Source organism: Octodon degus, unplaced genomic scaffold (genome assembly GCF_000260255.1).
Source record: "Octodon degus isolate 3935 unplaced genomic scaffold, OctDeg1.0 scaffold00041, whole genome shotgun sequence".
In the NCBI taxonomy this organism is placed as follows: domain Eukaryota; kingdom Metazoa; phylum Chordata; class Mammalia; order Rodentia; family Octodontidae; genus Octodon; species Octodon degus.
Window position 1 is genome coordinate 6,407,476 of NW_004524617.1, and position 24,553 is coordinate 6,432,028.

Sequence of the window (24,553 nt, forward strand, 5' to 3'; positions counted from 1 at the left end):
ACAGCAATTAACCACTAGGAAGAATGTATGCAATGTGTTAATTATTGAAACTGTCCTACCAATTTGGTTTGAAACTTTCTCATTGCTATTTGTTTCTCAATAAAATTATGGGGGAAAAAGTAAAAGAAAATGGCAAAAACATGTGGTACAAAAAGTATGGTTTATAAAGAAAGCAATATTAAGAGTTACAAATAATTATTGAGAATAAACTAATAAAGTCAACAATATGCAATGCATTAATTCCATAACTGTCCTACTAACCTGTTTTGAAACTTTCACTGCTATTTAATATTTTTTCTCATTAAAATGAATGTAAAGTTTAGGGATAACCAAATAGCTCAGTGGATTAAAGTGCTTGCAAACAGGTGCAGGGGCTGGGGGTTCAACCCCCGGGCCTGCCGTGCCAGCCCCACCCACAGGGCATGCTGAGAGGGCAATTGAGACTGGGTGGGGTGGTGCAGGCCTGTAATCTAAGCTTTTGGGAGGCTGTAAACAGGCAAATAACTATGAGTCCAATACAGTAGTGAGACCTTGATCACTCTGTAGACCATTCCTTAAAATACAAACAAATAGTAATACTACTACTACCACTAATAATAATAATAATGAAAGATTAAATCTGTCTCTCAAGTTGGTACTCAATTTAGAGATTATTCAATATATCATATTTCTTTGTTTTTATATTTTCAAAGCACTGGAGCAAATTGAATTCTCTTCTTTGGTTAGGTAGCTATTTCTAAATTCCATACAAGAAACTTCACAACAAGTAAGGCTATTGAAAACTGTATGTCTGCCCCTAGAGGGGATTCCTGCCACGAAGGATACTCAAACAGTGCTTACATGACTAGCTTCTAAGAATTTTTTACAGGGGAATTCCTGCACTGTGTGGGAGGTTGGATTGCATGACCTTTAATTTCTCTCACAATTCTATACTATATTTCAATGCTATTAGATATTTTAATATCACAGATAATTCTCCTTGGAGACAATTTTAACTTTCACTGCATCTTTAATTTAAATAGTTTAAAACCATGCATTGACAAAAATACAATTTATGGGTTCTGGATACATTGTGCTCCTTTCTGTATGAATTGAATAATTTTAATTCCAGCTACAAATGTCTGTTAGCAGTTTGCACAAAGAACTTCTCAGCATGATCTCACAGCATGGTCCAAAGGAAAAGAAAAGAGCCATAATGTTTAAAAGCAAGAGAATCAGAGAAGTTTTCTTGGGAGGTGAATTCCTCCACAGTAATGCTTTTATACAGATTTCAGCCTTAGGGCCCTAGTTCATTACATTTTCTCTCTCATTCAATCTCTGTATTTTAGAACACAAAATACATATCTGTTAAAAACTGTATAAAGTATTTTTCCTTGCCTCAACGTTAAGTAGTATTATTAAGTATTAAGTACCTTTTTTTAAAAAAATATGAACTGTATACCCTAATGATACTATTGAGAAAAAGGTCTGAAATTTGAGAATAATAAGAAAGTATTTGTACATTTTTGAAAATTACTTTTTTCCTCTGAAAGATTATATTTGATTTTATCAGACATTTATAGAATTACTAAATCACAGGGATTAAACAGATTTAGCAAGCATTTATTCCATTTTAACAGAATTATACTTTCATTGTCTTTATAAATATTTATTCCAACTTTTCAATATGCTATTGACCAGATTGTAGTGCAGCTTGTTTATTTTCCTTTTAATTTTAATTCTATTTTGATAATTTGTTGCACTAGAGTTTTTTATACAAAAGGTGATTTCCATATCTTCCTAACTGAATTCTAAATCTTTGAACAAAGTGACACATTTGACATTATTCTTTTTTTTTTCAGAAAGAGTCATGTTCTCAACATAACTTTAGTATTTTATTATATGTTCGTTTACAAATTCAATAGATTTTTATTGCTGGAATTGTGAAATAGTATATGATCTTGTGTAATTTATGGTACTAAATATTTCTGATTTTAGGTTTCATGATTAATGGTTATATATTTGAAAAATATCATCCAAGAAAATAAAAACTAAAATACATTTAAAAACCACAAAATAGTTCATTAACTCCTAAGGATCAAGTAGATTAATGATGATTTTGGCATAAATTCTAAAACACAAAGAATTTTATGCTTTAATCCAATAAAATGGAAATATTATAGCTGATTTTCTACTACTGATATGATCTTTGAATTCCAGATCAATCAATACATGCCAGTGATATATTTATCCTCTCTAAGTATTAATTATCACACTGGAAAAAATAGATCATAATTTATATAATGAAAGACTCATGGGAAATGAACTGCTAAAGTGCTCATTCAAGGACCAGGCAATCACCTAAGTGATAGCTAATATCTGATGAGCTTTAATCAGATTTTACTGATTTGCATTAACTATGATAAAATTATCTGAACCCTCTGATCTCAAGAGATTAAAAAGTCCACCTTCCAATTTTAGGTCTGCATTCACCTTTGTAGTTCCCTTTTCGCTTCCCATCTTAGTTGACATATAGTTTTTCCCTTTTCTAATAATTTAAATAGATGTACAAATTTCCTTCTTACAATTCAGACAAAGCCAGATATATACCCTCCAATGTCCCATCTACATATCATGAATAATTTGCCAGACTTTACTAGTCTACATAAAATATTTATCATTTTAACTAGACCAAACTTAACTAAAAACCTTTCTCATTCCTCTAGGCCTCTGGATTTTCACATACTCTGAGCCTCAGCCAGGATATATTCTAACATCACTCAAAAAAATTTCCTAATCAAGTATATGATCTTGCAGTCCTGCCACCTACTAATCCCACTTCCAAATGCAGTACTTTAGCTGATTTTATTCTCTCTTAAAAAAAAGAAAAAGAAAAAAAAACTTGTCAGACTGCATTATTGTGATAGTCTTCATATCAAAATAGTCTCTTTTTCTATGCGTAAAATAATCCTTGGGGCTGGGGAGATAACTCAGTAGAATAAATGCTGGCCTGGCAAGCCCAAGGGCCTGAGTTCAATCCCCGGTTCCAAGAAAAAATCAAAAAAATAAACAAACAAACAAACAAAAAAAAACCCCGACGTATTTAGAGGAAGGGATGAAGGAAAAAAAATCCTCAAATAGAGTCTTTAATGTAAATCTAGATTTACTTATATTTGACAACATCAATGTCATATGGCATGCTTTCAAATCACATCTAATAATGTACTTCTGTAAATAAATTGAAAGATATTTTAAAGTAGAGAGGTGAAAAACATTATTCCTTTCCTTTTCTTTACATTAAATGTTTTTTCTTCTACCATACTGAACTATGGGCGTCAGAATGATGTTCAGTATTATTTTCAAAATGATGTGTTTACAACTAGCAGCTTTAGACAGGAAGAAGTACATGTTCTTTGTAGAGACAGAGAACAAGCATACTACTAGAAAATTTTGTATAACTTTGGACTGCACAATTGAAGTTTTTCATTTTGCTTCTCTAGGAATCAGTCTAACTCTAGTTTCAAGACTCAAAATATGTGATTTAATAAACAGCTTTATTACACTGCTTTAAAGAATGGGACTGGATCAGGAAAATCAATCATCAGTTATAACATTCACCAATTGGGTGAATTTTATATTAGGACAATTGTAATAGTGCGATCTGTATATATTAAATATGACATTGAACCACACACTCAAAAGGGATATATTCTCTACTCATCTGACTCTTAAATGTAAATATTAAACACACAGACACTAACAAGATTTCAAGTAGCCTATGCATGATTTAAGAGCATCATTGTTTATGAAAATATAAAAAGTGAATCAGAAATAGTGCAAACACAGATTCTGTTCTTCTAAGTAGATGGTCTTATTCCTAAAGTGGGGAGATACTAAAACTGAAGTTTGGATAATTCATTGTGTTAGAAAATATGTGCTAAATATGTAAGTCTCTAATATAACATCCCAAAGCAATAGTTCTCACATTATACTGCCAATTAGTATCCCCTGGTGAAATTCAGATGTAAATTCAGATACACTAAACACCGTAAAGTAGAAATTCTGAAATATATACTTTTCAAATATGTAAAATTCTTTACTGATAATTTTGTTACACACTAAGGGTGAGGTACTGCATAAGGTCTCCAAACATTCTTGGCTTCTGACCGTCAAAACAAGCAGTTTACTGCATACTTTAAAATACGTATAATTCGCTTGCTTTGGAAGTGCCGTGGCAAAAGAAATGGCTATTCTTGCTACAATCTTCAAAGTATCAAAAATAAATCACAATTCAAAAGTAAAATCAGTTTTAGGCTTAGGAAAAGACAGGCAAAATAATTAATATAAATCCTATAGAAAATTTTTGATTTATTATTTGGTCTCGCTTTTATGTTGCAATTTTTTTCCAACAAGGACAAAATGAGTGTGCATATCATTCAATAAGAAGTAAATGAGGCACAAATAAACAAAAAGGCTGCAGCTTGGAGGTTCTAATGCTACCAGTTCTCAATTCCATCCTGATTAGAAAAGCATTCTCCATATTTGCCAAGCCACAGCCTCTAGCTTGGGATGAGTGGAAGGAGTCAGAGCAGAGTGAAGTTAGAATCTGCAGCTCTAGGGTGAGCCGTATTATGTTTGCCAAAGTGAGATATCCGGACTTTTACTTCCAAGAGCTAATATGTTATAGACATCCGTAGTGCGTGTGTAAAGCTCTTTTAAAGGTTATTATTTCCTCCCTTCTGTCCACCTTGCCTCTGGTGGGCTCATGAAAATGGTTGGGCAGAGTAGTAGTCAAGGTCACCTTTGAACCTCAATGTGCAATTTAATTTGAAGACATTCCAGCATTTCCCTTTCTTATGGCTGAAAACCACTTGGTAGTTGCTCCACAAGGCCAAGACAGGAGTACTGCAACATGTTGCTGAGCCCACATACCCAGGCCCACTCTGAAGTGGACACAGAGCAAGAGCTGGACATAAACGAATATACTATTGCTTTTCAGTCTTATCTTTTTTTTTCTGCTGGCTCAGGCCATTCTGAGGGCAGTGGTGGTGAAAGATATGGTGCACCTTGGTATCCTGCACCTACCTAAGCTTGCCTAAGCAGGTGCTTTAAACCACTGAGATAGCTCACCAGCCCTTCAGTCTTGTCTTGCTGATATTGTCTTACTGACTGTTACTGCAGTGTAATCCAGATTATTCCCAAGGATACAGAAAGCCAGGTTGATTGAAACACAATGTACCACATATTGTCTTTCAAAGAACAAAATATATCTATTTTCAGTAGTTTTTGTGTTTTATTTGTTTTTGTTTTGTTTCTTTTTGTATTTTGTTCTTTTGCTTTTGGGGGGCTTATTCTTTAACACTCTACAAGTATTTTTCTTCAAAACTCTAAAAGTCAACAGTTAAAGAAAGACCTGGGGGAATTAATCATACATTAAACCAATGTGTTCTTTCTAGCCAGATATTACATTTTATACATTATTCATAATTTTAATCAACCCAACTCCCAAGAACTGCACTATTAATTATTCTTAGAAATTATTTTCTTGGTTGAATAAAGTTCTTTAATGCTAAAAACTAACAATCATTAATCTATAGCTTTGTCAGAATCTCCTTTTCCTGAGACCCATTAATCAAATACATATATTCATCTATAAGGTGAGAAATCAACATAGTTCTTTTTGATTATATGCCCACAAATTTGGTTTCACATTTGTAGAGAAGTAAGACTTCTTTCTATCTCAGTAACCTCGATCGAAACGGATTATTTCTCTGAATTCTCATCATTCTTCCCTTAGAGGTATCTGAAAAGCAAAAGTGACACAATCCAGTGGATTCCTATTTACTGCTAATTTCATGTCAACTTGGAATTGAAACCAAGAACATGTTAAATCTAAATGAAGGTATGAAATGAGAAAATAGACTTCCACTTGTACTGCCAGATTCCTTATAATAATACTACATTCATTATAAGGATGCTGTTTTATTGAAAATATTGCACTTGATACAAAAATTTAAATTTCCCCTTATGTACTAAAATATGGTTTTCACGTAGTCATATAATTTTGGCATACATAAGGAAAATATACATATTTTATGCTAGGATTGTAGTCATGTTTTTCTTATTTTAAAGAGAGAAAAAGATAAACATAACAATGAAGCAGAGTTTCAAAGCAGGTTAATAAGACAATTACAATGGTTGATATTTTGAGTGTCATTGTCTAGTAATTATTCAGAGTAGAATATATAGGCATGATATGTTGTCTGTAGGAAAATATACATGTATTATTGTCCATCAGATAATTGATGTTTAAAATTTCTTAAATTTCTCACATATATCTGGAACTTATTTTCCATATTATCATAGCCATAAAAATTTTAGTTTATAAAAACAGTACTTATGAAGTCTATGGTTCTTTTCTCCTTTGTATTACAAATATTAGTAGTATGTGGATAAAAATGATTTAAGGCACTTTTGCATCAAGCTATACTACTTTAAACGTATTTATTTTCAATGTTGACCAGAAAATTCTTCATAAATCATTGAGAGTGATACCTTCATTGGAAGAAGAAGAAATGTATTTTCTGAAGGGCATTAAAATAGAGCCTTTAGTATGAAAATTTCAGCCACTTATTATCATATGTCAACAATCAGGCCCTCCAAAACATGTTATATCTGCACTGTTGCTTGGGTCATGAATTCTTTAGTGTCTCTCTTTTAGATATTTACCTACTGTGATATTTTTTTGTTCTCTCTAAAATGTGTCATTTATTTCTTCCTCTCCTGAGTACAAGAAAGAAAACAATAATTTCAAAAAATAGTAAGTAAAATTTCTGAACGAGATAGAAAGATGCTCATCTGCCAAATAGGTCCCAGGTTGCACTGATAACATCTGCTGCTCACAATTTAAGATCATCTCCAATCTGCTTCTTAATAATGTTTTTAGACAACAGTAATTGAGAGCTGAGGAATGCTACCATAAACTGTGAGTGCATTATCTCACATCTTCTCAGCAGGATTTAGCAGAGTACTGATAAAGAAACTTAAGAGCCATTAAATAATTTTTCCTTTAGATTAGTGACTGAACAAGGAATTAAGCATAGTTCTGTCTCAGTAGAGGGTCTGGGAGTCCCACCTAGCTTCAAGCTTGACCCCTAAACACCTCTTTCTGTGTTTAGAAACACAAACGTATCAAAGTGAAAAGCAGATAATAAGCAGCATTGTGAGATGTTTTTTATCAAAAAAACTGCCGTATTTCTCACCTGTAGACAATGGGGCTTATAGACACACTTTTATTTGTGCCCTACTAGAGTTCTGCCCCACAGACTTTGACTATTCTTCCCTTGAATTATTTAACCTCAAAGTTTATACACCCAAATGCCTTTTAGCATAATACAATGCCAACTGGCATGATCAAGCTAGTGAAACAGTGAAGATAAAATGACTTAATTTAAACCCTAATCCCACAGAACACCCAACTAACCAGCGATCAATAAGCAGAGACTCCCTTTCATGAAAATCCATATTTTAAAGTAATGAAATCAGTAGGCAATCCTGAGCATTCTCTTAATGAGATGAAAAAGTGTATTTTATTTTACTTTAAGAAAAGAACATTAAGAGACCAGTTAAAAATGTGTACTTTGTGCAAACTGAGTTAAATTATTTCATGCATCAAACCAACAAGCTAATATATAGACACAGAAAAGTGTTCACATAATTGCTTATTCAAAGTGAAATGGTTTTGATTTGAAAATGAAAGACTTATCAATAAGTGAGGGCAAGGTCAGCCAAATAGCTCAGTAGATTAAAGCACCTGCAAGCAGGCGCAGGGGGCCAGAGTTCGATCCCCAGGCATACCATGCCAGCCCCGCCTACGGGGTGCACTGAGATGGTCATTCAGACTGGGCGTGGTGGCGTGCGCCTGTAATCCTAGCTCTTGGGAGGCTGTAAACAGGAGCATCACTATGAGTCCAATCTAGTAGTGAGACTCTCAACACCCTATAGACCCTTCCCCCTAAAAAAAAAAAAAAAAAAAAAAAAAAGGGGTGAGGGCAGCATTATTGTTTAAGTCTTAGAAATATTAGTCACCTTTTGTTTCAAATTGAGAACTGAAGAAAGTGGATATTGAAAAAAATTATGCGATTTGTCTAACAGAGGTAAAAGATTCAAAACTTGAACTCAAGTAAGCATATGACACAAAAGCTTCTACTTTCAACCATTTTGGTAAAATATGGTATGTTCCAAATGTAGGGTCTGGGACAGTCATTCTATTAGGAGTGTTAATAAAATGCACATCTGTCAGTCCCATCCTTAGAAGCTCTGATAGAGTCATTGTGGTAGAAAACTAGAGAACTTTGCATTTTTGTGAATACTTGCTTTTAGGAGCTACTGATAGTGATTGGTTGCTGCTACAAGTAAAGATGCGCTATTGTCTTTGCCCAAATACTTTTCCATCAATATCTGTTTTCCTAACCTCAACATGATCAATAATGAAGACTAAAGTAAAGCAAAGCAGAAAGCACTAAAAACTTACACTCTTCCTGTTCAAAAATACATCTTTGAAAATCTCAAGGACACAGTATAAGCAAAAATACTTTGGCAACTGACAACATGAGATATATGAGATGTCTCATGTTATCTCATAGACTATGTTATCTTGTCTCACTTAATTTTGTCCTGAAATTAATTTTGAAGATAATTTATTTCTTCCTCACTCAGACTTACTGTTTATATTCTTCTTACTTTTCTTTCTTTCTTTCTTTCTTTCTTTCTTTCTTTCTTTCTTTCTTTCTTTCTTTTTTTTTTTAACCAGAGATTGAACTCAGGCCCTTGTGCTTGCCAGGTAAGTGCTTATTCCACTGAGCCATCTCCCCGGCCCTCCTCTTACTGTTATGTTCCTTCCTTGCTTTCCCAGGAGAATAAATCTATAATTCCTTCTCAGATTGGTGCTGCAATTCTCTACTTTCTTATTTGAAAATAATCACCAACTGTTGTAAATGGCAAATTCAAACTAATCTTAAATGATATCACTTACATTTTATCTTTATTTATACACTTATTTATTTATTTATTTATTTTTATATATTTAGTATAGGGTCTACAAAGTCTTACTATCCAGCTCAGACTCATGGTGATCTTCCTGTTTTCAGCCTCCCAAGGGCTGGGATTACAGGCACATGCCACCACATCCAGTTTCAGTAGACTTTTCAGCACACCCTGGAGGCAGGGCCAGCACAACACACTGGGGATTGAACCCCGGTTCCTCTATCTGCCTAAGCAGGTGCTTTAATCTGCTGATCTATCTGGCCAGCCCTATGTTTTTATGATCCCTCACATTTTAAAAATATGCTAACTCAGTCACAAATAAATATTTTCACTTTCTCTTTCTAATCAAGTGACTTCCATGACTAAGTACATGTTTCCCAAGTACTGGTTAGACTCATATAAAAAAGCTTTAAAATCATCACTACATATTGGGTTAAATTCAGAATAATTCCTATAAAACACAGACAATACAAATTTTGGTTATTTCCATTATAATTAATCAGTATTTTCCTTAGATTTCCCATGAATCTAAATAACATAAAGTCTCAATTGAAATCTAATGCAGTCAAACTCTCCACTGCATCCCCTGGCAAACATATATGAGCATTAAATAAAGTTCCATGGTTCAGGGGAATGATCATTAAAAAGAAAGATACAAATAAATCAAAAGTGATACAATGTTAGAAATCTAATACTCTTTTTCACTCTGTGGGTATCCCTGGGGATAACCTACATTTAATTTGAGAAATGCTTATTTCTAAGAATCACAAAATACTTTTTAAATTTTTTTATTTCATAGAGAGCTAAATTTTGTTTAAAAGTTCAAGGAAACCACTTACTGATAAAACCAAAACACAAAGCAATGAGAACATATATTACACTAAAGTCTGCAATAAAAAGATAAAAATTACTAATTTTTAAAAGGTGCATAATATAAAAATAAATGAAGGATCTGTTTGACAAATCCTCCAAATTTGAAACTTATCATTATTATATGAACCAGTAATTCCATTTCTAGGTGTACTCCCAAAGCAACACCTGAAAAGGGACATTCAAGCTACAATGGTACAGAAATATTCTCAGCAGCACTATCCACAATTCTAGAATGGAAACAACACAGCAATCATTATTAGGTTAATGATTAAATATCACTGTATAATAAAATAATAATATATATTAAATATTGAACACAATAGTATTTACAAAATATACCTTTGTAGCCTTATATTCTGATACTATTTGCATTTTAAAAGGACTAAAACAGAAACACAAAGTGTAATCTACTGAACTATAAAGATAGTTTCCAAAGGAAAGTTTTCTAGTCTGAAAAGTTACCCCTCTAGCAATTTCATTTATCATAGCTGCAGAAAAGATATGGCCTAGACAATTAACAGACTACACAAATTGAAGAGGTTTTTACAGTTTTGTTCATAACATGATGTACAGGAATACTATTTCTCAACTATTTATCATTCTTATCAACATCTGTATTATATCTATACTATGTAAAAATATGGGGCAGGAGTATAAAGAAAAAAAAAACAATATATGTCAATAAAATGAGCCAAGTTTTGGGAAATAGTTAGAAATTTAAAGAACATATGAATATAAAATTAAAAAGTAATTGAATAAAAATAATTGATTCTGTTCATACATATTATTAGAGGCACCCTTATAAATGCAATATGCAAATGAAACCTAGAGTTATCTGTTGTCATTCTTATAGTCCTTTATCATGTATTTAAATGTTTGAAAGTTAAAATCCAGTCCTCCACTAATACAGATTATAAAGGAACAGTGAGGCAAAATATAAATCTTACAAATGATGTAAATGTGTTTTATCATAATTTCACATTCAGTAGTGTTATTATTATACAGATAAAACATTTGGAGTGTTTCCTACATGTTGTAAATCTAAACATCTTACAAACTTTCATAATTCTCATAGAAAACATTTTCTAGTAAGAAAACTGGCATTATGTTTACTTAGAACAAGAGTGGATTTTAAAAAAAAACCTCATAGATTAAATCATGCCAGTCATCTGTTTTCTCAATAAAGTTTTATTTGAACACAGTTATTCTCATTTGTTTTCATAGTGTCTACGAAGGCTTTCATGCTACAAAGGCAGTTCTGACTAGTTGCAACAGAAACTCTTGACATGCAGTCAAAAAATTATCTATCTCTTTACAGAAAAATGTTCATTGGCCTCCAATTTAATCTAATAATACACAATTTCTTGTCATTTACTGTACGTTGTTTAACAACTGCTTTTAGTAGAATAGAGATGAACAGAAACTAATTTTCTGAAAATTAGAAACTGGTAATCTAAAATTAGCTAACTTTTTATCTTTTCACCTGGAACACCTACATAAACATACAAGCACTTTAAATCTATATGAATCCAAAAAAATATTTTTTAAAAGAGAAACTTTTCCTTAAGAGTCTTAAAAATCTCTTGGCAAAATGAGATTTGCCAGGATTTGCCAAATCCATGCCTTATGCACTGCATATGCTTCCACTGGAACCTGACTCATCCAGTCGTTGCCTTGCCTATGTATGTTTTTGCACCCCACTCTTAACGTAGTCTGTGGCATAAAGCTGGACCTCCATACCGTCGTGGATAGATTCACTAACAAATTAGATGTTTTCATATAACTACAGCTCTTTCCTAGGTCCTTGTTTGATAGCACCCCTGAGGAGTATATGATATGCACTACAGTACCTATGCTGTCATATCTGCTCACAAATAAGGAAAGATGAAGCTATACTTTTGTATGGAGAATCTACTAAACATTTTTTAAAGGGATTTTTCTTTTTTTACCAACTTAAAAACATCATGATAATGAACGAACTGTATCTTCATCAGATGAATAGTGAAAGCAAAAAGAAACTGTTAAAATATCTAATAGTGTTTTGCCTAATGACTGAACTTTAAATTATAGTTTCTTTGCGAGGGAACCAAGTGAGTAAATGAGATTCTGCAAAAGCTGGAAGTCTGAGGACTTCTGAGGCTTGAACTTTAATAGTTACAATCCAGAAGTCATTAACATCCTCATGAAGTAGTCCTGTACTCCTAGGATAACCCTATATAACCCTCAGCAAAGTCATCTAGCTTCATTGGGCCTTGGTATCTTCTACCGGTCAGCTCTTTTACTATCTCTGACATCAGGTCTATATTTTCTTGTATATGATTGCGAACATTTTAGTAAAATTCAAGCATTACTCATTTTGAAGTTGTTATAAATGTGTAGATACTATCCTATAATAGCAAAAGTTGAATTTATTAATGCAGTTATTAAACATGAACTTTTAAAACAGAAAAAAATTAGGAAAGAAAGCTTTTTCTAATAGAAAATATTAGTTTCTACCAGGGAAAATACTGGATGTTATAAGACGAGAGAAAAACCTCAAAGTTGGTTAGTCATGATGTCATCACACAATAGCCTCCTATGTGTAGTCCCACAAGTTGTATAAGGATATCTATGCTAAAAATCAATTGCTTCAATATTGTAAGTGGTTTCGGTTGAAGTCATAAAAACCAAAGCTATTGATTAGTTCAGTGTTTCATAAAATGATGACAGTATTTTTAAGTATTAACTATCTAAAATTCTGGAAATTATCTTCTTAATATCTATATTTCAAAAGCACCAGAAGTAATTATTAATTTTGAAATGTTTCTTTTCATTAATTCCTTTGCAGCAGCACACTGTGAATTGTACCTGTCTTTGCCAAGTCAATTCTAACTACTTATGTCTGGAAAAATATCCTTTTATTATGATTCCAGGATTTAGGTCAAGGAGAAAAATAAAGAGGAAAAAAATAGAAAATTAACCAAACACTAAAAATAGTAGGCCTTGAAGTTCTAAAACCTTAATAAGGTTTGGAGACCTTTTTGAGACAGTGGAAAGGGCTGAGTGATGTTGTACATCTTTCTATTTTAGAAGTCCTATTGAGAGTGTGTGTGAGGAGAGACGGAACAAATTGCTCAATGAAAGTAATGGGGTCATCCCCTCAGCTGCCTTCAGGGATGATGTAAATCTGGATGTTCTTCATTCTGTTTCTATTCTTTCCTCTTCCTTATGTAGCTCCCAGCAATCTTAGCTTAGGTCCACTGTGCTTCATAACATAGCCTGTTCTCTCAGTCAACCTTTACAATCTAAATATTATATTTGAAATCCTTCATTTTCAGATCAAAATTCCAAGTTACATATTTGAAAACTGTTAATGCCTTTTTAGTAGGAAATTCTCTCTCTTCGATAAAACGCTCTGTACTTTTGCCATCTTTCTGGGTGTTTTATTCAATCTGAAAATTACTGATAGGTGAAATATGCCAGAAGAAATAAGTAGTATAAAATGACTAAATAAATTTATTAACCTAATTCTTTGGGCATACTTTATATATTCCTACACTGTAGGAAGCAGAAGTGTTAAAAATCATGTTAGCTTTGAGTTATTATTATATTTGTATGCTATATGGCTCTCTTAAGTGAAAGAGTTTTAGATTAGTAAAGTTATACAAACAATGTATAAAGTAAAGGGCACTAATCAGTACCAAAATCAGCAAAGAGAAGGCCATAAACAATTTGCTTTGCAATTCTTTTTTTTTTTTTTTGCAGAACTGGGGATTGAACTCAGGCCTTTGTGCTTGCCAGGGAAGTGCTTATTCCACTGAGCCATCTCCCTGGCCCTGCTTTGCAATTCTTTACTAACATACTAACATATATTGAGTGAATATAATGTGCCAGGTATGTCCTCGAGAACGTGCTATTTGTTTTCTTTCTTAATTGTCAAGTCCAGAGAACAGAAGTATCCTGCTTAGAAGAATGGGAAAAATTTATTTTAATGATCGTTCATCTTCCACCAGAATAGATGATTTCAACCACTGTATTAATACTTTGAATTATTATTATTATTATTATTATTATTATTATTATTATTGGTACTGGAGATTGAACTTGGGACCTCACACTTGCCAGGCAGGCTCTAAAGCTGCTGAGCTACCTCCCTGGCCCAACTTATATGTATTTCAATAGGCTAGAGAATAGTGACAAAGTAATCACAATTTAATCAAAAAATGTATGTATAACTTTAGTTGGAATCAGTTTTTCTGGAGCAAGAATCTTTCACAAATATACATAAATAATAGGCAATAAGTGCTATCTTCAGTAGAAAATTTAAAAGAATTCAAAATATACATAACAAATTATTTGTAATAATTATAATTTATATTATAAAGATGATTTTTCAATAAACTATGATAGATATCAGGATATTAGATATTTTGAAAATATGCTTAAATAGTACATAGATATATAATTTGTAAATAACTACTGTAATATCATCCAAAAATATATCAGTAAATGTCTTATTTACTTTTCTCTCATTACGGGAACAACATACCTGACACACAAAATTACAGAATGAAAGGTTTATTTAGCACATGGTTAGTGGAGGTTTTACTACATAGTCATCTGGCTCCAAGGGAGAGTGTTGCATATCAGAGGGTAACAGTTTATGGTCGCGGAAGACAGTAAAAGCAACATGAGGACAAAGAGAGGAACAGTGTGGACAGCAAGCCTCTTTCCCTCTTCATAGCATATGCAGGCTGCTGGCCCCAGTGAGAGTGCTGCACTCACCTCCACAGTTCCAGCATTAGACCATGCATCAATCAAAAACTCTAGGAGGCCACCACTTGACTGCACAAGGCTTTGTGGGTACATCTAGACACAAACCAAAGCAGCAGCAAACACTGCTTATTTAAAAATGGGTTTCTGTGAACTATAAACAACAGTGAATAAAACCTAACCAATAAAGTATACTGCTTATCCTTCACAGAATGAGTTATTGGTTTTCTAATAGAATTTGAAAACAAAGGTAAGTAAACAGTAAAGATGACAAGAATTATTCATATTGTTCAGGTGTAACCAGTGGATAATATTTGGTATATTTTTCACTTTTAGCAAAAAGTTTAAATTTGAAAATCAATGTTAATCACTAAAAAGAGTAGTGTTTTCCACAAAATACAGTGGAATTCCAAAGACCAAATAATAGTATGCAGATTGGTTCTATATACAGTTTTTTTCTCTTAGGTTTAAGGGGGGTTCTTTTTTATTTTTAATTTTGTACAGGATCTGACTATGCAGCTCAGACTCACAGCAATCCTCCAGTTTGCAGCCTCCCAAGCGCTGGGATTGCAGGTGGGTGCCACCAACCTCGGCCTAGGTCAGCACATCTGGGGGAGGGCAGGCATATCATGTGATACCAGGGATCAAACCTCAGCCCCTGCACTTGCCTAAGCAGGCATTTACTCTGCCTAGCTATGTCACTGGCCATATTTATATTTTTTTCTTTAAAGACAAACAGCTTTAAATTGATCTGCTTTTTGTTTTCACAACATGTTACTAATTCTCAATATCCCCACTAAAATCTCCCTCCTCCTAATAACAAGCATTCTTGCTCCCAATTTTTAGTAACTGTTGTGGTTTATGCTGAATTTAAAAAACATATATCTACAGTTCAATCTAGCAATGGTTTTATTATTTACTCCTGAATAATCACTAAATTCTATCTACAATTTAAACTGAAGTATTCTCAGGTACATGTTTCTTTCTGACACACCTAGATTTGGCAATAAAGGTTCCTTTCAAGATCAAGTTCCTAAAAGCTCCAAATCAAAATCATTGGAGTAAGTTCTTAGAGGCTCTCAGTTGCAATCATTAAGTCTCTACGTGCGCTGTCTCTAAGCTCTTGGTATTACATAATATTGCTTTTAAAGGTAGATTTAAAATAAATGTTCCTCTCACCTTGATTGTAAAGATCAAACAGAATTTGTCCCTTCAGCGGCTGATATTTTGAAGACAAGATGGAAATTTCATGGTAAAAATTAGCTTTCTTTAGTGATATTTAAAAGTCCTTAGAATTTATTGCAAAGAAATAAAGACATAGCCTATATCAGAACTTATAGAATTTATGGCAAACTGGGTTTCTAAAATCTGTGACATTTACCCTTATAATTGTTTTCATATATATATATATATATATATATATATATATATATTGAATGATATGAAAAAATGATCAATTAAACGTAACTGAAGTGACTCAGGCAGAGTCATTTGCAACTATTTTGAAGTTAAGACTCGAAACTCACAAGTACATTGCTATTAAATGTTTTTGGTTTTTTTTTTTGTTGTTGTTGCGGAACCGGGGATTGAACTCAGGGTCTTGCACTTGCCAGGGAAGCGCTTATTCCACTGAGCCATCTCCCCGGCCCTGCTATTAAATGTTGAAAGAGATAAATGTATGGGTATACACCTTGCCATTGCTCAAAAATGTGTCAATTAAATATTATTTGTTTTTCACCCATCTTGTTATACTGCAATATTTAAATGATCTATTTCTTGAAATATATGATATGTTTGTATGCAATATATTTTCTTTTCTGGCCATTATTTCTAAAAATTTTGTTATTACCTTATTATTAAAAGCTTCACTACTTTATTACTAAAAGCTTAACTATTTATTACTAAAGCTAATGTTATAAAGAGTAGCAGAGTGATAAGAAAATATGCTACATTTGCCAAATAAGGTTGACATGCCACTGCAAGATGAAGAATGTATTGATTTTTCAAGAAGGAAGAATTCATTTAATTAGTTCCTGCATCCTTCTCTGCTGACTTCAGTGCCCTTTGTTTCTCTCTCTCTCGAAACATGACCATCAGACCTGTGTGTCTGCTGCCCTTAAGAACTGATTTGACAAGGTCATTAATTACTTCATTTTATTTAACCTCTCAGTAGTATACTCCCTCCAACTTTGTTTTCTATTACATCTCTTAGAATTTTTCTTTGTCCTTTCTTTACTTGAAAGCCCTTTTGAATTTATTATTTTGAGAAAGGTCTCACTAAATTCCCCAGGTTGGAGTTGGACTTGCATTCTTCCTGTCTCAGCTTCCTAGGGTTGTGGGATTCCAGATATGCAGCACTATGACCTTTTCAGTATTTTCTTAATAAGTCATTCTACCCTTAGTCTCACTTTTTCCCAGAAGGATTTTACTCTATATTTCCACTTTGTTCTTATCAATGAAACTGCTGAATTGAATCAGCATTATGGTTATGGGGATCGATCTTAGGACCTTGGGCTTGCCAGGCAAGTGCTTATGCCACTGAACTATCTCCCCAGCCCTAATTATCATCTGACCCTGTCTCTTACCTTATGTTCAAAAAGCCAATTCTGGGAAGAAACAAGACAGCAGTGTGAACATGGGGAAACAAAAGAAAGCAAGAATGTATGTGACCATGGGGCGAATGCTTAGTCTCAGAGAGGAGAGATTCAAAGAAAAGGATAGATTACAACCTAAGAAGGAGGAAAAGAAAGATCACAGTGCTCTAAAGGAAAGAGAAGTCCCCCAACATCCTTCCTGCTTATTCTTCTAGTATAATACACAGCTGGGCCCACCTTATCATATCCTGGTTGATACCATCTTTATCAACTTTTCCATCAAAGCCAGATTGGACTTGGTGCAGTGGGTGATGGACTGTCTGTATGACAAGCGTATCCCTTGTATAAGCGTATCCCTTGATCATGTAATGGTGGAAATTGAGAAATTGGGACAAGAGTATTGAGGGCCTCTAAGGATTGCGAAGGATCCACAGTTTGAATGATCACCTTGCACATATAAAGGGACCTACATAGACTGCTTAGTGCAGAGAGTGACTCAACACAAGTGTTATGTTGTGGCCATAGTTGACGGGAACCTCAAACAGAGAATCAAGAAGATCCCTGGAGTTCCTATCATGTACATTTCTAATCATAGATACAATGCTAAATAGATGCCAGATGATTATGGAGCCCCCCCCCCGACTCTGATGCTTACAAGACAAAGTTTCTCTGCCTCTTTCCAACCAACTTTTGGGTTTCAGTACATTGAGCATGCTATAGGATGAATTATTCACCCATTGGCTGTATTATCAGCTGAGTATGGCTACATAAATTCACTTTTTGATGATTTCTGAGAAAAACTAAAAAGCCAATTTATTAAATATTTTAAAATATTTGGAGTTTAATATTTAACATGCCTCTGTAACTTTTTCATTGTCTACTCAGTAATATGAAAAACTCCCACCTTACATTATTAATGACAGTGCTAAACATACCCTGAAATTTTGTATTTACCCAATTTCTAGCTTTTTCTGAACTGTAAACCCTCAGCTACCAGCTGCTTAATTATTTCAGTATATGTAGCATCTAGAATATTTAATGTGATTGATGCCCACAATTCTTGAATAAACAATCCCTCCTATTTTCTTCCACATTTTGATCTTCACTTTCATTACCTCTATACTCCACTTTTATTGTATAGGATATTTATCCTGTATTTATAAGCATCTACTGAAATTCTGCACTGTTACAGTATATGTGTGTTAGGTTATGTTATTGTTGGTAGGAGGTATGAATAAGGATATCATTGAAAAATATCCAAAGCCTTGACCAAATCTTTGCTCATGAGTGTGGGCCTGCTCATCATGAGCTCCATATACTCATTTCACAGGGGAGGTGGATAATCTCAATGGAGTTGACAATGACCCTTTTATATAGCAGAATCTTTGGAAGACAAATACACATAAATCTTAGGACCCCTTTTCTAGCCTGGAGCTTCACATGAATACTGCATATATTTATATTCATAATTTATTTTATGTAGTACTATTGAATTTGTTGTAGATATATTACATTCATAATATTGTTTACCCTATTAAAAGGTGTCTGCCTACCTCACCCATCAGTTAAAACTTCAAGGAATTAGAAAACAAAGATTGATCCTCTGCCTCTGTTATTTATTGAACAATTCCTATGTGTCAAGCACTGTCTTATGATTGACATACATTTTTGTATATTTGTTCAGCAGCTCATAGCATAGTTAAGAGTGCTTGCTATATTATATGAATTATACTAAATGTTACTCACAAAACATTGTATTGAATCTTCACATAAACACTATAAGGAAGATGTTTCATTGTTCTCTTTTTGAAGTTAAAACACAGACATTAAGGAATTTGCCCAAAATTACACAACAAAATCTCAAGTCAGTCTTTCGTACACTAATTTTGCATGCCAAAGCATTATATTATGCAGCTTCAGCCACAGTTTACTCCTTCAGTGTATTTTGACAACTGCGAATCCAACAAGAAAATGACTTTCATTCCTTGAATATCTTATTTGAGATGCCATAGAGAAATATCCCCGGGTACAGAGCACGTGGAATAATACTTAATGTACATGAGTTTTATTCCCATGTTCAAATTCAAAGGATAGGAAAATCATCAAAAAGAAATATAGAGGAGGATAAAATGTTGAAATGAAGGTATTGCCAAGATATCATATTAAGTAGTTTGGTCTTAAATGAGAAAATGAATTAACAAGGTTAATATTGGAACAAATCGAAACTGTTGTGATTACACATACATTGTTCATTACAAAATGTACTAGTTTCTTGTATTCTTCTAGTTTTAGCCAACATATTGCAAATATCAGCACCTAACATGTAATTTAAAAAGAACAGTTGCTAATGGGACTGTCTGCTCTTGGAAATAAATAGTTTAGACTGTTGTGAGTATTAAAGATTATCCTGTCTCAATAATTTGTATAAATTGCCATGCCCTTGTCTGTTCGACACCTCTTCATCTTCTTTGCCAAAAGCCTAGAACAATTTACTTCTTAAATTTAGCTTCATTGCAAATGTTACTTAGTATTTCACTGAAATTCCTGTTACTCTATTCTGTTATAAGATAGCAGTGGCCATTCCAAAGGTCATGTTCAGCAACTGAGTGGAACAAAGTTCCTGAAATGTCTCCATTTGCCATTTTAAGAAGGTGTTGCTAGATAACTATATCCCCAGCCAACTCAGTGTGTCAAATACACAGAGATAATTTTGAAGCTATAATAGAATTTTCATTGAGGCAATTTGTCTTCAATACATGAGATATGAATTGCTCGGTCATCCTCAACTTTTGTCTGAGAGATCAAGCAAAGATATTGTCAAATAGTGGCTTTGCCTATTTTGATCACAGGTACACAGCAATATGATGAGAGTGTCATTTGTGAGTTTCATTTACATAAAACAAATTTATAATTGATGTGCCACTTTGTGGTCACCAGAGTTAATGGGCCTTTTAAGGACCTTTACTTAATAACAATAAAATGACACTTTTACAAAACTTAATGTGGGAAAAATTAATGCACCTCACAGCTTGACCTTCAGTTGCTCTTTTGATAGTAACTATTGCACCATTTAATGCTCAGAAATTCTCCCGATTTAAAGTTGACATTATAAAATCAGCATTCTCAGATGTTTTTAATAAAATTGTGTTATTAATTGTGTATGGGTAGAGCAGGCTCTTTAGTATACAGAAAACATTTTAATAAGAGAGGAAGGTTCACTAAAATTTAAATAAATACTTAGTCTCCAAAGCACCCAAATAACTTGTTTTGATATGCAGACGATAAAATGAGCAGATCTGATGACTCTAAACATCAGGGTGTGGGGACTTCCTAGGCACATTAACTGAAACCTCTGCTACAAAATGACACAGTACTTTGTAGTAGCCTGTGAAGTGTTTTCACACATCTCTGTATTCATTACAGGAGGCCAGGAAAAGCCACTGAGTTGTGTTAATTTACTAAATGGAGTAAACAAACAAACTTTGACTGACAGATGCTGGAGAAACTATACTTTTCTGTACTGACTGGTAGAGTTCAAATTGAAGGGAAATGATTACTCAGTTCAAAACCTAAATGGAGTATGCTGTTCAAGCTTATTTAAGAGCTTCCTCAAAATAAAAACTTATAAGAGAATATAGTGAAAGATCAAGCTTTAACATTTGAGAATAACTATGAACAGTAGACCCACAATTTCTAATAATTCCAGGAGGAGCATCTTTACTTCTGTTCATTTGTTGATTTATAACTTTGTGTGTTACATGTACCAAAACAGGTCATTTTCCTGAAAAAGCAGATACAAAGATGAGAGAAGGGCTGGAAGATTTATCTATGATAGAAAACAAGATGGAGACATGGGAGACTTGGAAACCTGTCCCACATCAACACAGAAGTGACTCTTAAAGAAGAAGAGGAAGCCTGAGAGGAAAGGACGCAGGGAATAACATTGTAGCACATACTATGCAAGATTCAGCCAAGTGATCAGGGATCCTTGAGTGGAAGATCTTATCAGAGAAGGCAAATGGGTCTGTCTTAGTATTGCTGCTATTGACTGGGAGCAGCTCCTAGCAAAGCCACCTCACCCAAATCATGCTGGATCCAGAGGGACAAATCCAGAATCCACAGGCAGTTATACTCGTATTCCAGAAGTTATGAGAGACCCTTTTCATGAATAGCACCAAGCCTATAGTCAGTCACTACGGCTTCATCAACATAAACATTTTAATAAAAAACTCACCTTCAAAGGGTAAATAGACATGCATAATTTTACTTCACCATTGCAGCTAAAAGAGCATGTTTCTTTTATAAGAAAATGAAATTAATGTAGAAAATTGAGCCAAAATTAATGAACAATTTGACCTTGCCATAAAGATCATAAATCATCCTAGTTAATGCATATCTTCACATGTATTCTTTGTTTGTTGTCATTAAATGCCATTAGTATACATAAATACAGTCTTAAGGTCTTAATATATCAAGGGAGTATTGGCATTGGTTTTATAAATCTGCCACATAAAATGAGTGAAATTGCCCAGATAATCAGAATATACACTCATAAACCAGAAACAAAGGTAAACAAAAAGTTATGAGTCTAATATTTAATACATAAGATATTTCAGTCACATTTAGGACACACTTACAAGAGGGACACATTTGAGAAGGAAAGAAACCTGTGTACTAAGCTAAATTTAAGAAGGGAGTTTTATTTGAGTTTGATATTGCGAGTTGTCAAAAGGTCTGGCTTATGTCAATGATAACTGTTTGCACTGGTGAAAATCTGATGAGCTGTTTGCAGGGAAAACAGATGATCTGGGGCTTTCTTTTTCTTGAATGCACAGAACGTGGCTCTCACAGAATGGAAATAAATGGCATGTGTTGGTGTTGCTATTGTTGGCTTGAGGTTGCCCATTAAGCACCTTCATGTGTTTTGGCACTTTGTAATTCTGTATATTTTGTATCATATCTCCAAAGCTGGAGCAATGGTTTTAGACGCCTCCTTTGTATAACAGTGGTAATGAGATGCTATTTTGAAGCAATGTCTTCCATGTATAGAGATCTAAGAATCATTCTGGGCAAAGAAGGGTAGAGATAGAGATTTAATTCCAATTTTTCTGAATGCTTTGGTAAAAAAAATTACTATAAATGTTGTTTGCCTGCACCTATAAAATGAAGCAGTTACATTAGATGTCTGTTTTTCAAATACCTTCACTGAACCCTAGGACTTTCTTAGCACATATCATACAAGCACCATTGGAAACAAAAGAAAACTGAGATTATAGGGCAGTGGCGTCACTGTTTTCTATGTGAGATAAGTGATTCTATCTTCAGAAAAAAATTAAGTATTACCAACATCTGGCTTAAATAATTTCTACAGTCTCTTTAGCAATATATTTTAAGTCTTTTGATTAACACCCCAAGAAATAAGAAACCCATAGAGAGTACATTGGGATAATCATAGAAAATATTTTTCCAAACATGAAGACTATTTTATCTATGAACAAATAGCAGCAACTGGTGAGCAACAATTTCACTTTTGTCCTGATAGATATTAATACAGTATGATAGACTGAAACATGCTACCCCCCAAAATACCTAGATCCTAACCATTGGAATCTGTGGATGCAAAAGGGTCTCTACAAATGTAATGAATTTCGGATCTTGTGATGGGAACATTACTCTAGATCAGTGGTGCAACTCTATGGTGTGTGTACCACAGTGGGTTATTTGTATCATTACAAACTGTAAAAGGTTTGCTATCACAGCTCTAGATTATTCTGGGAGATTCCAAATGCTATCACAATGAATAACATGAAGCAGAAATGAGAAGGAGCAGAGAGACACTTGACGATACTGATTAGAAGTTTGGGCTGATGTGGCCACAAGTGAAGGATAGTTAGAAACCAACAAAACCAGATGAGGCAGTGAGTGAATTCTCTCCTGGAGCCTGAAGAGGGACCATGTCTTGGTTGACATATTTCTTTCATTCCTATGATACTGATTTTATGTTTCTCCTTTCCAGAACTCTGAATATTATTTTTATTTTTTTAAAAATCATTTCCTAATGAAATAATAAGAGAACAACTATATTTATCACACTGCGTGTTTTCATATTCAAACTAGTTACAAAGAAATGAACAAGTTTCTGTTACTGTAAGTCTTCATAGTTTGTGGTAGTTATTTATACCAGCTAAAGTAATCTAATACACACGAGAGAATACTATCTTTCCCTTAAATCTTAATTTCTATCTTCATTAAACACATGCATACATACACATATAAAGACTAACTATGAGCAAAAGGAAATAAAAGAGCTATGTGGCATCATCTGGAAATACCACCTTGTCATTTAGAAAATACTATCAGGGTGACTGTCAGTACTATATAATGTAGGATCTTTATGTTTTAGCAAATATTTTGTTGAAGTAAAAACTACATACAGAAAAGTAAATATATCCTAAGTATAAATTGTGATGGACTATTCACAAGGTCAATGTGTATGAATAAGCAATACTAGGGTAATCTGTATCTTCCTTCTAGTAACTAACTCCCCAGTGATAAACACTATATTGACTTCTAATACTCAGTAGAGCTATATTTTCCCTTTCAATATATTACCCAAATATAAGTATAAAATACATATTTTTTAATTTTTATTTTATTTTATTTTTTTACTGTATGCATCAATATTAGAGTTTTTTCTTTAATATGAGCTTATGTTTAACGGAACATAAACCACTTAAAGGCTTTGCCACATTCCTCCCTCGTCATTTTGATCAAAACGCTTGATGTGCCCATTACTGCCTTTTCTCACATGATGGAGCTCATACAGTACGGGCGTGTAATCCTTGCCTGACTCCTCAGCTCTTGACTGGAGGGTCATGCAGTGAGCTGTTGTCCACTCCTGAACTAATACCACACTGCATCAGGAGGAACACCTTTCCATTTGCCACTAGGTCCTCTTCTAACACTTAGTGCAGATGTCAAGCCACTGCTGATTTCTTTCTTTCTTTTTTTTATAAATAACAGAAATTTGTTGCTCATAGTTCCTGAAGTTAGGCAGTCAACAATCAAGATGATTGCAGATTTGGTGTCTGGTGAGGGCCTGTTCCTCAAAAATGGCATCTCCAATATGTCCCTGCACAGTGATTGACCCCAGAGACCCCTCAAATCTCTTATGAGGGCATTAATCCTATTAAGGAGGCCTAATTACTTCCAAAACCTTCCTCTCTTTTTTTGCCATAGTTTTATTGATAAACAAATAGCAATGAGACAGTTTCAAATCAAATCGGTAGGACAGTTTCAATAATTAACAC

General features: G+C 33.7%; 1 protein-coding gene and 1 pseudogene across 2 annotated transcripts in view; one reads left to right on the top strand and one right to left on the bottom strand.

Moving 5' to 3' along the window:
• Positions 1–24,553, bottom strand: part of Il1rapl1 (interleukin 1 receptor accessory protein like 1) — a 1,467,987-nt gene that overhangs the window by 1,142,328 nt on the left and 301,106 nt on the right. The window lies entirely within an intron of this gene.
• On the top strand, positions 17,285–17,968 carry LOC105742187 (annotated as a pseudogene).